Source organism: Orcinus orca, chromosome X (genome assembly GCF_937001465.1).
Source record: "Orcinus orca chromosome X, mOrcOrc1.1, whole genome shotgun sequence".
NCBI classification, from domain to species: Eukaryota; Metazoa; Chordata; class Mammalia; order Artiodactyla; family Delphinidae; genus Orcinus; species Orcinus orca.
The window spans coordinates 112,042,611-112,057,819 of NC_064580.1; positions in this window are offsets into that span (position 1 = coordinate 112,042,611).

Consider the following 15,209-nt stretch of genomic DNA (forward strand, 5'->3'; position numbering starts at 1 on the left):
CACAGCTGCAGACAACAAGCATTTTTATCTCATGGTTTGTGTGGGTCAGGAATGGGGTACAGCTTAGCTGGACCCTCCATCTTGGGGTCTCTCACAGGCTGCAGTCGAGGTGTTGGCCAGGTGCAAGGACCTAAAGGCTCGACTGGAGAAGGACCACTTCCCGCTCTCTTATGAGGCTGTTGGAGGGGCCTTCAGGCACTCACTAGCTCTTAAATTGAGAGCCTCTGTTTCTTGCTGACTGCCTGCCACCCTCAGTTCCTTGCCATGTGGAACTCTCCATAGGGCAGCTCACAACATGGCAGCTGGCTTCCACAGCTCCAGCAAGTGAGAGATGATGAGAGAGTGCAAGAAAGACAGGAGTCACAGTCTTATCATCTAACCTTGGACATGACAGTCCATCACCTTTGCCATATTCTATTTGTGAGGATTGAGTCGCTAGGTCCAGGCCACATGCCAGGGGAAGGACTAGACAAGGGCGGGAATCTCAGGAGGCGGGGATCCTGGGGACCACCAGAGAGGCTGCCTACCACGGAAACCCAGAGGGCTTTGGTGCGAGCGGGGTCAATGGGACCAAATGCCTGCAGAGACACCAAGGGGGGCGGGGGGGGGTGGGCGGAGCCAGAGAGCGGGAGTTTGGAGGACTGGCTCTGGGCTGAGCCAATGAAGGCACCTGGCAGGGACCATTTATCTCGGATTTGGCAGTGAGAGTGAAGTGCATGTCAGCGGAGGGACAGGGAAGTTCCTAGCACATTTGAAGGCCAAGGTGAAGGAGCCAGTGGAAAGGTGAATGTTGCACATGGTGGAGGGGAAGGGGACAGTGTAGAGCCAGACCCCTAGGACAGGAGGAAGGGCACCTTGTCACCGAACACAGAGCATTTACACGGCGCACTGTAGGCTACAGGTGCTTTTGCATGTATGTTCTTATTTGATCCTCAGAGCAACCCAGCGAGGTTGGCAGAGCAAGTTATAGCATCACCCCCATTTTACCCATGAGGAAACAGGTGCGGAGAGGGGATGTCTGAGCCAGGGCTAGAATTCAGGTATACCATCTCCGAATGTTTCAAGTCTGGTACTGCTTCCTCACTGGGTCCCAACACTCTCAGCCTGCTGTTCCACTGCTCAAGGGCCAGCCTTGGCTCCCTTGTGCCTGTGAAGTTGAGGAGCTCTCCTCACCCCAAGGGGACTGAATAAAGGACTACAGTTTCAGTTAAGGCAGGATGAGCTACAGATGGAAAGGAATAAGAATTCCTTGACTGTCAAGGGGGCTGTCACTCAAATTGGGCACCTTGGGGGTGTGAGTGTGGACTGGGGAAGACCCTGCAGAGTGGCCTTGTGAGATCTATGCCTCTGATTAGGCCCAGTGAGGCAGTGTGTGGAGGGGAGCTGCTGAGTCAACGTGGGCCAAGCAAGGACCCCCAAGCTGACTCTCCCTGTGGAGGGCTTGTCCCCGTGAGTTCCTCCCTCAGCCACTCAATGCAGCTGGCTCTCCAGACTTTGGCTACATTTGGAAACTCACTGGGGAGATGGTGGCCTCCCTTTAACACTTATCACTGCGGCCACACCATCGCCTTTCACCTGGCTTATTTCAAGAGGCTCCTAACTGGTCTCCCTGCCTCTGCCCTGGTCCCCCTACATTCTGTTCTCAACACAGCAGCTGGAATAATCCTTTTACAGTCTACATCAGATTATGCCAGGCCTCTGCTCAGAACCCTCCAGTAGCTCTCATCTACCTCATTACAATGGCAAATAAGGCCCTCAGGATCTGGCCTCCATTAAGTCTCCAGCCTCACCTCCTACTGCTCCTCCTTCCAGCCCTCCACTCCAAATACACTGGCTTCTTTGTTAGTCTTTGCTTACTCCAGGCATATTCCTGCCACAGGGCCTTTGCACTCACTCCTCCCTTGTCCCAGCATGTTCTTCTGGATATCAGCGTGTTCTACTCCTTCACATCCTTCAGTATTTGCTCAAATGTCATCTTCTTGGTCAACCTTACCTACTCACTGTATTTAAAATTGCAAACCCACGGGCTTCCCTGGTGGTGCAGTGGTTGAGAGTCCGCCTGCCGATGCAGGGGACACGGGTTCGTGCCCCGGTCTGGGAAGATCCCACATGCCGCGGAGCGGCTGGGCCCGTGAGCCATGGCTGCTGAGCCTGCGCGTCCAGAGGCTGTGCTCCGCAACGGGAGAGGCCACAACAGTGAGAGGCCCGCATACCGCAAAAAACAAAAACAAAAACAAAAACAAAAACAAATGCATGGTAAATAAATGAGTGACTCTTGCTGCAGGGGTAGGGGAAGGACCAGGCCATAGGGGTTTAATACTCAGCCCTGCTCTGAGTCTTGCTGGGTTCACATCAGTGGGACTGGAATAGCCTGGCTGGGCTTTCTTCCCATGGGACACAACTCTGACTAGAAACTGGGGCAGGGACGATAGGACGGGGGGTTTACAGGGAGGGATGCCCACCCTTAACTGGGGCGGAGAGCTCCCTCCTTGCTTTCCCTTTAATTTTTATTGAGCACTTGCTCGGTGCCGAGCAGTATTAGAAACACACACACACACACACACACACACACACACACTATCAACACCTCCATGTTACAGATCAGGAAACTGGCCGTGAGAGGTTCAGGACCTCGCCCAGAGTCTCACAGCTGATAGTGACCATCTGGTTTCAATGCCTGCGCCCCTAAGGGCTAGACTACACAGCCTCTGGCTGTAGGTACAGCAGCGCCCTAAGGAGATGGTGCCAGGGTGGGAAAGTGTGAAAAGGAGAGGAAGTAGGATGCACAGGGCTGTTTGTCATTATCTTCATTTCTTTAACACTTATGAAGCGCCTACGACGTGACTGTGCATGAGGCAGGGGTTACTGCCATGGGCCAGAGAGGCCTGTCCCTGCAGTCACAGAGCTCCCAGCCTAGAGAGGGAGAACAGCTAGCCAGGAGTGACACCACTGTGGGACAGGGGCCAGCAGGGCAGCAGTAAGGGGGCCATGGGGGCACCAAAGAGTGGCCAAACCTAGATCTAGTTAAAGCCCCGGTCTAGCGTGCCAGGGAAGGTCTCCCCGAGAACTTGACTCTTTCAGCTGAGACCTTGTTTGATTCTTGCCACAGTCTGGTTTACAGAGAGGGCAACTGAGGCCCAGAGAGGTCAGCTGACTCGCCCGGGAACACACAGTCGGTGAGTCAGAGAGCTGGGACCCAGAGTCAGGGCTCAGACCCCCAGGCTCCCACTGCAGCAAGAGCAAATGCAGACAAGCTCCAGTGAAGGAGGGAAGTTGTGCCATGGAGGAGAGGTGTGAGGCAGGCGGAGTCGGAGGGAAAGGGATCCTCCAGGAGACGGAGTCCAAAGGAGGGTAAGGATGGCCAGGGGGACGGGTGTCCTCCGAGAGAGCTCAGTGCCCCTTGAGCCCCAGTGAAGCCCTGGAAGGCCTCTGGCTGCAGCCCGCACACTCAGACAGTCCTGGGGGCAGACAAAGGGGGGGCCACACCCACCTGGCCACCAGCTGGGGAGGTAACTCCATCTGCTTGCTGCCCGACCTTCCACGTGATGGACACGGTGCTCACGACACCTCCCCCTGAGTTTCCATAGCAACTAGGAATCACCACCACCCCCATCCCAACTCACAAGATGTTCTGCCTGTTGTGGCCAGCAGCTGTGTCTGGTTGTGGAGAATAACACAGCCTGGCCTTTGAGACTGGTTTTGCTGTCCAGTCATCCCTGATGCAGCAGAGTTAGATGTGGTTTTAGTTGGGGGGGGGCAGGTGATAAGGGGTCTCTAATGCTCTGAATGCATCCGCCTGCCTCAGCTCAATGTCACCAGAGATAGACTGTGGTCAGCATTCATCCCAGAATCCCCTGCTGGAGCTAGTAAGGCGGCGTCCCTGCTGAAGAGATGCTCCAGGTTTAATAGACCCAATCTTCAGTTAACCCCAAAGCTTCCGTTTTCTCATCTGCTAAACGAAGAGAATTATGCCTGTCTAAATAGTTTGTTATAAAGAAATAAGATGACATCTAGCACAGAAAACATGTTCTAGCAAAATGCCTAGCACACAGTCGGTGCTCAGAAATGTCAAATTTGGAGGATCCATTCTAAGCATTTTTGCCTGTCCCCACAGATCCTTATTATAACCTCCATGAATAGGTAGAAAGACAGAAGCCCCAGCGGTCCTTGAGAATTCGAAGAGCCCAAGTTAGAGGTCACTAGAGGTTCATAACACACTGGTTTATTGAGAGTGGACTTACCGGCAGGAGAGTCCTGGGTTTTAGCCCCGGCTAATGACTGGGGCCTGCCCTAAGGCCCTGCGGGGCCTCAGGCAAGTCACCTGCCCTCTCTGGTCCCCAGTTAGTCTTTCCATCTGGGCTGGCCTAAGCCAGAGGTTTTTCAGATTATGTTCCACAGAAGCTTAGGTGCCTCAGGGGACACTGTGGTAAGGAGAGGGATAAGACTGAATAGGGGACACCCCCCCCAATCCTGCTTTGATGGAATTCATATGTGCCACAACTTTAAAAGTAGTTTGAAAACTCTGGGCTCACGCTCCTGGATTTGCTGGGGGCCATGGCACCTTGGCTGCTTCCTCAGCCCCAGAGGGTGGCAGCAGCCACACCAGCAGATGTCCCCAACCCCAAAGGTGCCCCAAACTCCATTTTCTCCCATGCAAAACCAGCCCGAGCCCTCTTCCTGCCCTGGCCCTTCTCCCTGACAGTCCCAATGGCCCAAATACTGGCTGCTTCAGCCAGACATCCCAAAGCAGTATGGTGAAGGGCCCTGGGGCAGAGAGGGGGCCTCTGAGGGGGAACAAGCCCTGGCCAGCTGACTCTTCCCCTTGGGGGGAAACAGCAGGAGCCAAGCCCCAGGACACTGGGCCAGTGGCCTGCCTCCCAGGGTGTTCTTGCGGAGTGTGGTGGGTGGGGGCCTCATCTGCATTTGGGACAAAGCCTACCCGGTGCTTGAGTGTTGTTGCCATGGAGACTCAGAAAGGTGTTATTAGCATCTTTTCAACTCGGTGGCCCTGTGTGGTCCGGTCCCGTGCAATCTTAGCAGTATCGCACCATCACCCTGGCAACCCATTAGCCTAGTGTTGTTACCATGGAAACCCCAGCAAGGTCGATCAGCCCAGGAACTTCCCCGAGGAGATGTGCGCTGGGGGATCCGCCCATGGCAGGCCCACTCCTCAGGCCTCCCAGTTGACAGTGACCCACTCCATGGGCACTGAAGGTAGTTTAGGATCTTTTCTGGGGCAAGCGCAGAGTCAGTGTGACAGGAAAGAATTTGGCCCTGCAGAGTGGCAGATCTATATGCTTTGTTACCATGGAAATGGTGTTTTTTAAGGATCTCAAAGCACAATGCAAAACTAACTCTTCCAGGAGATTGAGGCTGGCGGGAAAGGAGGCTGTGAGCCTCATTCACTTGTCCATTCATTCATTCATTCACCATCTATTGACTACCTGTTAATACAATGAGTTCTGTGTAGGTCCTGGCCTCTAACTATAGGACCATCTGCTCACTCGCTCACCCCATTTGAAAGAGGACTAATGAGATGGGGGTAACTATCCTACTTCCTGCTTCAGTCTCCATTTAAGGAGAAGGTATTGGCATGCGAAAGGGAATGGAATCAGAGGGTCTGTGTGTGTCCGGGGGTACAGGGAGAATATATGCTTTCTGTAGTCTCCTGTTTTTAACCTACACCCTGCTGGAGTCTTCAGGAAATCGGGATCTTTGTGTGGGCTGGCTCACCAAATGCTTGGCCAGACACGCAAGAAGATTCTAGCAGCCACAGCCGTGTGAAGTCAGAATAGGCTACCTTGGGAAGTAATGAGCTCCCCATCACTGGAGGTATGCAAGCAGAAGCAAAACAACTGCTCCGTGACGATTGTATATAGACTGTAGAGCACAATGATTAAGAGCACAGGTTCTGGAGGCTGGCTGCCAGGCTTCAAATCTTGGCCCAATTGACTAACTATGTGACTTTGGGCAATTTTCTTAAGCTTATTGAGCCTTGGTTTCCGTGTCTATAAAATGGGAATGATAAGAGTTTCTACCTTGTGGGGTGGTTGGGATTAAATGAGTATAATATATGTAAAGCACTTAGAACAGTACCTAGTATATACTAAGTGTTCAATAAATAGTAGCTTATATTATCTACTGATGGCTCAAATAAGGTCCCTGACAACCCCAGGATTCTATATGACTGTTGGTTACAAATCTTCCTGAGCACCCTGGGGATAAAAAAGGGATTCTGCCAGGGGTGAGACTGCCTGGCTGGGGAGCTGGCTGAGGGAAACACTCACCCCTTACATGCTTCTAGCAATGGTTTCTGTCTCAAAGTGCTTTTGGAATCAGTGTCTCAGTTGAGCCTCAAGACAACTCAAGAGGTGCAATGACCCTCCGCACGCTATAGATAAGGGAGGCGAAGCTCAGAGCGGGCGAGTGACACAGCTACCAAGTGGCGGAACTGGGGTGGAACTTCCCCTCTATCACACTGCCTGGGGGTCCCCAGGGCCGCCATGTGGGGAGGATGGCAGTTGGAAGGGGCGAGTCACGGGGCGGGCAGAGGAGGAGCCCTGCCCGGCAGTAACTTGTGGAGAGCAGCTCCCCACTGTTTGCCTTTCTCCCAGGAGGAGCTGAGGCCAAAGCCCAGGGAGCAGAAGAGGGTGTTTCCTAGAAATGCCGTGGGTGTGGCTGCTGCTCACTCCCCATGGGCAAAGGACAAGGCTAGGCCTGCTCGTGAGTACTTACTGGAACCTCAGCTTGACTCCTCCAGAGCTCCCATCCCTTTGATCTCACTCAGAAAGCTGGGCGTTTGGGCAAAGTCCAAGGGAGTCATTAGACTCTGATCTGACATTTCTGTTCTCAACCTAATGGCACAAGTATTTCACTGATGGCTGATGGCCTGACCAAGGGATTTTGCTTGCTGAGACTAGTAAGGTGGACTAGTGTTTTCATGCCATTTGGAGAGGCGATGAACAAGAGGACTGTTTAAAAAAAAAAACCTTTCTGTTAGGCTGGAGAACAAGAGTAATACCCTAACTCATGGTCTCCTGAAGCTCCAGGTTAAAAAATATATATATATATAACCTGGAGTGTAGGAAATAGACAGGGGTGATTGAAAATCTTTAATAACCAGCATGGCATGGGCGCCAACTGATCAGACTGTTCAGAAACACCCAGGAAGTCTGCACTGGCACACACAGGAAAAGAGCAGCCGTGGAGCGGGCCTTGGCAAGCGTCGGGGTGCTCCTTTGGGCCTCTCCCGGGAGCACATGCAGAAATCAGGTTTGCCGTTGCCTCCAGAGGCTATAGGAGATTCCCCCAGTAGCTGCGGGGGTGTCGGGGAGTACCTGCTAGGAGGAAAAGTGGCAGAACGGAAGGAAATGCTCTTTGGGACAGCCTGAGAGCCAGAGAGCCAGATGCCAACAGGGCCTGGCCTGGACTCAGAGAGCTGGCTGCTGCCCTTTGCAGCCACAAGTTGGAGAATTTCACCCCGGCACATTGGGTGGCGATTTCTCTTCCTCCCCCAGCCACTTACCAGGCACAGCAGGTAGCATGCACACAGGCTGTAAACACAGCGCACGTCGTGGAGCAAATGCACATACGTGCCCAGTCAGTGTTCACATACAGAGCCCACATGTGCCCATGACCTATAGACACCCTCTCAAGTCATGGGACATCCACACTCACACCCAGACTCAGAGTCCTGAAGCACAAGCAACTAAAAGAGTCAGCTTTGACTAACTCCAGTCGGTTGCCCCTCCACACACACCTTGGTCTTTGCCCTTCCTCACACCTCCTGGGGAACAGGACAGCTGAGGTGGCCCGTGAGAAGTCCCTGCCATTCCCAGGCTCAGCCAGCAGGGGGAAGCCTCTCACGCCACACTGAATTTCACCGGAAGACTAAGGGGCCTGGAGACAGGGAGGCGGAGCCCAAGGAAAGTGGAACATCTAAGAAGTTGTACAGTGTCCAGCCAGCCTGTGAGCTGGCCCAGGCGCACCCAGCCACCCACTCCCGTGGGTGTGGGGCCTCAACCCCTCCTGCCCAGCTGATGAAATCGATAGAGCTTTGGGCAAGTTACCAGGAGAGGATGTTTTAGTTACCATAGCAGGGCTGGGCTGTCTCTCTGCCCAGCCGAGAGCTCAGAAGGGAATCAGCCAGCACACAGGAGTTGAATGGAATCTCTCATTTTGCGAGTCATAGCCACTCTCAGGCCCCACTTCTTGTCTGTGAAATGGGTTTAAGAATAAATCATGGGGGACTTCCCTGGTGGCTCAGTGGTTAAGAATCCGCCTGCCAATGCAGGGGACACGGGTTTGAGCCCTGGGCTGGGAAGATCCCACATGCCGCGAATGAAGCTAAGCCCGTGTGCCACAACTACTGAGCCTACGCTCTAGAGCCCGGGAGCCACAACTACTGAAGCCCACATGCCTAGAGCCCGTGCTCTGCAACAAGAGAAGCCACCGCAGTGAGAAGCCCACGCACCGCAACGAAGACCCAATGCAACCAAAAATAAATAAATGTATTTTTTTTAAAAAAAGAACATGGGCAGTTCCCTGGTGGTCCAATGGTTAGAACTCGGTGCTTTCACTGCCGTGGCCCGGGTTCAATCCCTGGTAGGGGAACTGAGATCTGGCCAAAAAAACAAACAAACAAAACAAAACAAAGGAGATATGTATATCTCCATTAAAAAAAAAAAAGAAGAAGAAGAAGAAATCACACATGCTCACTACTCCCTCCTTGGCCTTTGGACCCTAGCCATGTGCTCTGTCTCCTAAGACTTCCCTTCTTCTGCTTTACCTCTATTCACCCTGACATCTCCCGCCACACACGCCTCCTCAGGGAAGCTTCTCTGATTCTCCTCCCCATGTGGATCCTGCACTCTCCCCGCGATAAACTTCCTAGAGTCCTGTGCTTGTCCCCAGAGCCCTGACCACAGTCCTGGTCAGACCAGCCTTTGTGGCTTTTCAATGACATCGGATCTCCCTCACCAGGTTGTAAGCAATGTGGCACAGAGTGGGCGATCAAAGGCGTTTGTTGAATGTTGAGAAATGAATTTCTATGGCCCTTTGCAGATGACAAAGCACTTTCACATGCAAACCGGGCACCCTCTGAGGTCGACATTGTTCACACCTGCATCACTTCTTTACTGTACCAAACCTTTTCACTTCAGAAACTTCACTTCAGCCTCACAACCAGACTGTGAGAAAGCTAAGGATTATTATTTCCATTTTACAAACACTAAAACTGAAGCCCAGAAAGGGGAAGTGTGACCCAGGCTTAGTACTTGGAGGAGCCAGGATTGTTAAGCCTCCAGATCCCTGGCCGGAAGCTGTGATCATTAGATTCCCCCGTCAGTCATCACTTTGGGCATCGTCACCCCCATTGTGGTGAAGGCCATGCTCAGTCTGGCAAGGTGTATGCTTGGCAAGGACATTGGCTTTGGTGGGGGAACAAGCCTGGGTTCCCATCTGGGCATCACCTGCCTGTGACCTTCAGAGCTGGAGGAGCATCCTGTAAGGCTTCATGGCGGAGGCGGCCTTAGCTGGCACTTGAAAGACTGGGGGAATTAGGGGAGGCAGAGAACCAGGGAAGGGAAGGCTGAGGATACTAGAGGTGCACTGGGAAATGGGGTTTTGGTGACTTGGGCTGAGGCTTTCCCAGCCTCTGCTTCCTGAAAGATACGTATGATGCTCACCCCTCACACTCCTGCTGGGGCCAGGGCAGCAGCCAGGACCGGTATAGAGGGCACCAGGCAGCAAGGGCTGTCATACCCTCGCCACGCACCCGTCCCTTGAGCCTCCCAGAGGCAAGGTGAGGAGCGAGTCTTCTCTGCTGTCTCTCACATACTGTCCTACAAAAAGTAGGTGCTTTTTTTTTTAGCTTATGGTCCAGGTGAGTGATTCTTTTGAATCGGTCTTTGTGCAGGCAGAACGCCCTTTTCTTGTGCTTGGGTTCTGAAAATGTTAGCCTAGGTTGAGGGGAGGCGGAGCTACTTCTGAAACTTGCATTAAGGCATGGGATCTGAAACTTGACAGGCAATGTGGGAGCAGGGGTGGGGGTGGAGAGGGCTATGGAGCTGGGCTGGGGGCTAGCCCAGAGTCGCCTTGGGGTGGGGTAGGAGGAAACTGAGATTGAAACTCCTGGGAAAAGCAGCGTCTGAGATCTCTGAGGTGATGGAGGTGGAAGGGACCAAGAGGTGAGCCCTCCCTCCTGAGACACCTCCTCCCCCCCATCCCTGTGTGCTCTCTCCCCTCCCACTTTACCTTCCTTTATCTTTTCACACCCCTCACACCTGAGGGCTTAGGAGTTCCCAAGGAGGTGAGAGGACTCTAGGCTGTGAAGAAATTTGGGGGTCTAGAGACAGGGGGATGAAACTATGCCAGGGTCACCGGCTCCTATCCCCACACTTGCTGGGGAGGGAGCCAGAGACACCCCTGCCTAGATGGAAAGAAGGCTTCTTTCCGGCCACGCCGGCCTCCCAGGTCTCACAGATACAAGCATTTTTGCTGCCCTGAGACTGAGGGCGCCAGAGTGAAGCCCTTGCCGTAGCGGGGAGGGGACGGCAGTCCTTGAGTGACAGCTTGGCGCTTCAGTACTGCCTTCACCTTGCTTTAAAGCAATGTCACCTTGGTCCCCTCGTTCCATTACATTCCACAGAAGATCCTCAGATGAACTTAGCCTCTCTGTGTCTCAGTTTCCTCAGCTATAAAATGGGTTTGCGATGGGGACTAATTCAGCCAGGACAGGCGATGTGCTCAGAACAGTGCTTGGCACACAGGAAGCACTTGCTCCCTACCTGTCGTGTCGTGTCTGCCAGTTTCGTCTAGCTATGTCCCTTTAAGTGGGTCACTTTCCCTTTCTGAGCCCGACTTTCTTCTGTAAAAGGTCTGTAAAAATTAAGGGGCTCGGGAGACTGAATGGCCTCCCAGGAGCCTGCCAGCTCTGCCCTTCTAGGATTCTGTAAGTCTGAGGTAGGGAAAGCAGAGATTGTTGTCCTATGAAAATAGATGAGGGGGGACTGGAACCCCCAAAAGATGAACTGACCTGCCTAGGGTCACACAGCCAGTTACAGGCCAAGCTGGGTTTAGGATCCCGAGTGCTGAGCCACTAGCTTCAGGCCACTGGGCTATGCAGCCTGCCAATTCTTTCACACCCAGGGAAGGTCAGAAAGCATCTGGTTATGGGGGAAGTATGAAATGGAGGTCCCAGCAGCCTCTGGGGCCAGGAGAAGCTTGGGCAGACCCACGTAACCCAGTGGTGGCTTTCCTCACTGGCCAAGGGTCCCGTTTCCCACCGTTTCTTCTGTTTCTTCTCCCAGAGCACTGATTCCCTCTGGAGAGTGGCCTGAAGCAGTCTCACTGTTTGCTGGAACCGCAGCAAAGCCCTGTGCACAAGCAGCTGCTTCCCACCCACCCACTCCTTCCAGGCGGCCAGGCAGGTGAGGAGGTTGAGACCCAGAAGGGGCCAAGGGGCCCCTCCACGGCCAGCCCTGGGCAGAAGCAGAGTCAGGACTGAACTCAGCTTTCTGGGCACCTGGCCTCGGGTGGAAAGGAACCTGAGGGCCAGGCCGGTCTCCTGGAGCAAGTGCCTGGCCCCAAAATCCAGGATTGGGTGCTGCCCAAGCTAACGCTGCCACGGGGGAGAGTGCTGAGGGCCATCTGTCCCTGGGGAGGCCCTGTGGGCTGTCTAGGAGACTGGAAATTTCCAGTGCCCCAGGCACACTCGGATTGGGGAAGCAGACTCCTAGCGGGAGCGGGGCAGCTAACCCGAGCTGAGGATGGAGCCGGCTTTGAGGCTTCGCTAGCCAGTTAGTGGCTCTGTGAATCTGAACAAGTGACTTGACCTCCCTGAGCCGGTCGTTCCATCTATAAATTGGGAACAATGATGACTTCCCTGTCCACCTTTCAGGGTTAGAGTGTGGCTTAGTGGGGATAATATTACCTCCCACCAGGGAGCGCGCACCATGGGCCAGGCACCGTGCCCAACACTTGACCTGCATCATCGCATTTGGTCCTGACCGCAGCGCTCAGAAGCAGCCAGCGTATCCTGCCCGCTGCGGAAATGGGGCTCATGGAGACACCGGCTTTCAGGCCTCACAGAGAAGTAAACGGTGGTGCTGGGAGTTGAACCCTGATCTGACTCCAGACTTCCCCCTCCACGGAAAGCCCTCTATTAGTATAATTACTGTCAGATAGCATGGCATAGAAGGCAGCTCATAAGCAGTTTACTAAATTCTCTTAATTCTAGACCTTGCTGCAGAAAGGAAGTCTTCTCCTCGGGCCCCAGGCAAGGGTTCAAGGGCTCAGCTGAAGGGCTTGCCGATGCTTCGCATGAGACAGGGTTCTGTGGCCCGCCATCTGTTTTTATAAACACAGCCACAGTGTTCATTTACATTTTGTCTAAGGCCACTTTTGCAAGACAATGGCTGACTTGAGTACTTAGGACAGAGACCTCACAGCCTGCAAAGTCGATTTACAGAAAAAGCTTGCTGATCCCTGATTTGAAGCATGCAAGGAAATGTCCTAGATGCAGCTCCGGCTTTTGAAGTCCAAGGCAGCAAGCCAGGGGAGTCCCTCTCTGAGCACTGGTCAGTATGTAGGAAAACTGGTTTTTCAAAGGAACCCTGGAGACATCTTCCATTTGGTGGGGGGGGGCGGGGGTTCCAGAGAAACGCTGGCTGAGTCAGTAGCCCCTTCTAGGACCAGAAAAGAAGATGGTAAGTCTTCTCTGCCATTCCCTTTGGCAGTCAGCTGGTACAGGCCCACTCTGGTCAGAAATCTGGGGTTGAGAAATTTCAGCTGAATAACCTTCAGTCTTGAAAAATAGAATTCTATAAGCACCTCAGAATGGCTGCTTGGGTCAGCCAGGACTTGTGGGAGAATCTGAAACGTTAGGCATCTAAGTAGCTATGGCTCATTTTATACCAGGCCTGGGGTCCTGAAAAGCCTTGTGTGTGGCCTGAGTCTGTTTGCCTCCCTTATCTCTTTCATTTCAGGGGCTGCCTAATTTCTAGGTGGATTTGAAGCACTGTTGTTTTTCAGGTTCATCTGCCCACCCCACCCCCTAACCCTTCCAGGTCTTGGTCCAGAAGTAATCAGTGAACAAAAAGTGAACTCCTTTTTCTTTTTTCCCTCTGTATTTTCAAAAACAGCCCCCTAGGGGGCTTCCCTGGTCGCGCAGTGGTTGAGAGTCCGCCTGCCGATGCAGGGGACACGGGTTCGTGCCCCGGTCCGGGAATATCCCACATGTCGCGGAGCGGCTGGGCCCGTGAGCCATGGCCGCTGAGCCTGCACGTCCGGAGCTTGTGCTCCGCAACGGGAGAGGCCACAACAGTGAGAGGCCCGCGTACCGCAAAACAAAAACAACAACAAAAGAACCCACAGCCCCCTACTCTGATTCTATTGTATTTATTTGGTCAAGATATCTCCAGATGGTGGCAACCCATATGTCCTGCCTTCTTTTGGTTTGATGTCTAATTATCTTTACAGAAAGCCACCAGCTTTCCTTCCCCTCATCCTCTGCCCCAAGGAGGTCAGACTTGCCTCCACCCACTTGCATACCGTGACTACATATGCCTGGAGAACCCTGGTGGCAACTCCCCTTCCTTGTCCCCACATCTACTGTGCACCATCCTCCTGCCAACTTAACCAAAGGCAACTGGGTCTTCTGGGGCCGGTGTAAAGCTGGTGTCTCTGTGAGCCTTTCTCTGATCCCACCAGTCCACACCACGCCATCTATTTCCAGTGCACTTACTGGGATTTAAGTACATTTTGTACTTAAGTCTTCTCTCTAATTAGGGGACCTTCCATAGTACCATAGAAAGAGTTTACATTCTAGAATTCAAAGTCCAGATTTTAGATTCACTCACTGGCTGTGAGCCTTTGGGCAAGTTGCTTCAACTCTCTTAGCCTGTTTTCTCATTTGTAAAACGGGGATCTGTGTCGCTCAGTTGTTAGGATAATAAAATGAGTTGATATTTTTTAAAAAGAGCTCTGTAAACTGTTAAAGGGCTACACACTCACGGATCGGTATTAAGTTGCCCTGCCCTGCCTCCGCCCCCTTCTCCTTGGTTTCTTGTGAAATTAGAGCTTTGGGGGTGATTAGGGCCATAACGGACCAATCAGCATAAAGCCAGCCCACCCAAAACCTCCTTGCCTAAAACCAGTTCCTCTGACAACCAGCTTGCCTAAAAGTCAAAGTAGTAATTTTGAAAGAAGGCATTTTTGTACCAATTTTCCTAAGAGGCACTTCCAACACAATGTCATATTTTTAAATCACTATGTCACAATCTGCAACATTTTGTCAATGATAAGATTGTTGTGTAGCTTGTGGGCGGCATTTTCTATTTTATCTTTCATTGAGCAGTTTCATGACTTTTTAGCAAGTGTCTGAAGACCCTGTCTTCAAATCGTATATTTCTAGAACTGAATACTCGTCAGATCTGTAGAATTTCCCACAAGACTTAGCGAATGCACCTTTTGGATCACTCCTGTCTCCTTTCTGCTGGGTTATACTCTGAACCGTGTATACCTGTGTGCACCTAATGAGTTGATTAACCAAATTAGCATGTACGCAACGTTCCTTCCTGTTCTCCAAGATGTTGGCGTTTTGACAAGCGTGAAGAGGTGAGACAGATGGGGCAGAACTGCATCGAACTCCTTGCATTTTATTTCTCAGGCTATCTCGTGCATCAAGCAACTCTACTTTGTGAAACACATACGAAGTCATTACCAAATGTATTTATTGCAGGAAACAGAACATTTCTCAAGAACGGTAACTGGCTACAAAGTCCCAGGTGGCGGATGGTGCCTTCCTCCATCCCCTTCCCGTCAGAAGATAAAAATAGAAGAAGACACACACCAAAGATATAAAACAATTTTTAGTAGAAAGCCCACCTTTAATCAGAATGTTCTTAAATAAATTTTTTTAAAGATCCTTCAAAGGACACTGCAAAAAAAACCAAAATTAGGACACTCAGATGCCAAAACACTTAAAAGTGGACTGCATTTTATGTGAACTGGTCATTAAGCACAGGGATTCCTTTTGTGAGTTTGCGGCAAATTAGTTTGAAGCCATTGGACCTGGAACCGATTTAGGAGGCAGACACTTCCCTCCCTGCACATGAAGTTCATGGGCATGGGGCGGGGGGGGGGGGGGGGGGGGGCGGCGGCCGGCCATGGATCTCAGCAGAGACGTGTGCCCTTCCTGAACGTGACCT